Genomic DNA, 3,323 nt, shown 5'->3' on the forward strand with positions numbered 1-3,323 from the left:
GCAGGAGGGCTCCTGCATTGCAGCAGGGACCTGGACTGATTTAGAGAGTTGCATGGAGACTGTGTGGCATTGACTGAAGAGAAGGCACAGCTGTCTTCCACACTCTGGGTATAACAGCTGGTGCCATTGTGAGGTCTCAGGCCCAGAGCACTGCATCTAACCTAGGATCAGCACCATCATTGTGAACTGGTGCCAGGTACCCCAACTGATAATGGGGGACCTGAATGGAACAAGTACCCACAGCCTCAGCATCCACTGCCACAATTATGGAAGCCCAGTCTAGTCCCCATTGCCACGAGACCCAGGAGGAGTCTGAAGCGATGGCCTCCAGCACCCACCCTACCACCTGTGTTGTGTAGCTACCACTGCCACCAGGTGGGCAGCAGCACCCTCACTGGACCTGGGCAGGGCAGAAGTCTAGACCACTGCACTGGCTGCCACCACTGCCAATACTGCTGCTCCTGCTGCTGGACCTGGATGGAGAAATTGCTCACATTCCCTTGTGAGCAATTTCAAGGAGTGGCCACTGCTGGCCACTGTGTGCCACCGTATAAACAGCCACCAGGCCAGGCATGCATAGAGAAAATACCCGCATCCCTGGCACCCACTGTCACTGTATAAATAACTCTACCCAGCCATCACTGCCACTACCACAGGGGGACCTGGGTGGAGCAAACCTCCACAGTCACTTACCTTCCTGGAGAGGGACCAACCTTGTCCCCTCCTGAACTTCCATAAGTAGCAGAAGAGCAGCCCACCCTTTTACACAAATAGCCCTCAGCATATCCTTGGACTGTGATGATGACCGAGAATGGGGAGACACGGAGCGCAGCTGGATCATGGTACATCTGCCCCTCTCCTGCCCAGTCAGTCATCTGTAGCACAAGTCATTCAGGGGCCTCTCTGTCTTCATGGAGTGACAGAACCCCACGCAGAAGAGAACCAGAGGACCACAAAGCTATCTGTTTTGTGGTGAGGGAAAGGATTCCAGATGCAAGAAAGCAGTACAAGAACTCTAGCAACATGAAAAAACAGAACAGGCTGTTTTGACACCCCCCAGGATCACACTGGGTCTCCAGCTATAGAATCCAGCCAAAGGGATGTTTTATGAAATATCAAATATGGAATTCAAAATACGAACCACAAGTGAGACGATGAGATTGGCCCAAAGTAGAAAACGAAAATAAAGGAACAAAAAAAAAATTAAGAAATGAACCAAAAAATATGAAAGTGATCATTATTTTAAGAAAAATACATCAGAATTTCTGGAAAAGGTCAGGTGGGGAATTCCAAAATATACTAGAAAGTTTTAACAATGGACTAAAGGAAGCAGAAGAGGAATGTTAAAGCGTAAAGATAAGGTTTTTGAATGAAACACCGTTAGTCAAAAATGCAGGGAAGAAGTCAAAAAGAATAATTAAACTCTTCACAATTATGGGATTATGTAAAGTGACCAAACACAAGAATAATAGATATTCCTGATGGGGAATTCAAAATAACAAAATTATGGAAAACCTACTTGGAAAATAAATGGGGAAAAAGTTCTCTCCGTATTGTTAGAGATGTAGACATCTGGGTATAAAAAAGGTCTCAGACGCCTAGAAACTTCACTGTGGATGGTTCATCTCCAAAGCACATGACTATCAGACTGCTCAAAGTCAAAGAGAAGGAGAAAATTCTATGAACTGTGAGGTGAAAGTATCAAGTAACTTACAAAGGAAAACCCAATAGACTAAGACAGACAACAGACATTGCAGAGGAATCCTTATAAGCCAGAAGAGAGTAAGGGGTCCTATCTTTAGTCTTCCCATGTTATTTTTTGCAGATTTGGAAAAAAAACAGTCCTGTGCCCTGTTTGGAACCAAATAGAACCCTGAAAATCAATGCAAACTTATGTAAAAAGAAGAAAGTGAGAGGCCTCATCTTAGTAGATTGCAAGCCACACTGTGAGACTATAGGAAGCAAACAGCATGGTACTATCACAAAAATGGAGACATAGATCTGTGGATCAGAACACAGAAGGCAGAGATGAAAGATTCTTCATACTCCCATCTGATCATTGATAAAGCAGACACAAACACACAATGGGGAAAATAATCGCTGTTCAATACGTGAGGCTGGGAAAACTTGATAGCCACGTGTAGAACACTGAACCAGAATTCACACCTCTCACCACTCACAAAAATTAATTCACAATGAATAAAGGTCTTAAACCTAAGGCATGGAACTATAAGAATTCTAGGAGAAATTGTTGGGGAAACTCTTATAGATACTCTTAGACACTACAGATAGACTCTTACAGTACTCTAGAGGAAGATTTCATGAAGAAGGCTCCAATGGCAATCACAGCAACAACACTTTCAACAAATGGGACTTTATCAAATTAAAAACTATCTGTACAACAAAAGGATCAATCAATACCAATCAATAGAGTAATGAGATAGCCTACAAAATGGGAAAAATATTTGTATGTTATACATGTGATATAAGACTGACACACAGTTATCTTTTGATTAGTGTTAGCATGATACATCTTTTCCCAGTCTTTCACTTTTAATCTATGTCTTTATATTTAAACTGGCATTTTTCAGGGAAAAAAAGGAAAAAGAAAGAAAAAAAGAAAAAATGAAGTGGAGTCTTACAGATAACATGCAGTTTTGTTTTGTTTTTCTTATCTACTCTGGCCGTTTCTGTCTCTTAAATTGTATATGTAGACAATTTGCATGTAAAGTAATTATTGTATAGTCAGATTAATACCTACCTCTTATGTAACTATTTCTTTTTGATGCCTGGTTCTTTGTTTCTTTTTTTCTGTCTTCACTATTTTTGTTTTTGTCTGGCTTTTACTCAGCATTTTAAATAATATCATTTTCTCTCCTTTCTTAATATACCAATTATTATTATTAGTGCTTGCCATAGAGTTTAGAATATATATTCAATGATTATTCCAAGTTGACTTTCAAATAACACTATGAGGCTTCACAAGGAAGACAAATACAATGTGTTCCTATTTTCTCGATGTAGAGCCAGGTTTCCGACCTCTGTCATTTTCATTGTTTCTTAAGAACTGACTTTGATATTTATTATAAGGCAGGTCTATTTCTTTTCCTTTTTTTTTTGTCAAGGGAATTCTTCATTTCCCTTAACTTTTGAAGGATAATTTTCCTGGATATGAAATTATAAGTGGTAAGTTTTTAACTTTTCACACTTTGAGTACTTCATACCAGTCTTTTCTTGCATGATTGCTAAAGAAAACTCTAAATTTGAATCCTTGTATCACTGTAAGTACAAGTGCAGTGTAGAGTTGGATGTACCTAAGAACA

This window comes from Nycticebus coucang, chromosome 23, assembly GCF_027406575.1.
Source record: "Nycticebus coucang isolate mNycCou1 chromosome 23, mNycCou1.pri, whole genome shotgun sequence".
Lineage (NCBI taxonomy): Eukaryota > Metazoa > Chordata > Mammalia > Primates > Lorisidae > Nycticebus > Nycticebus coucang.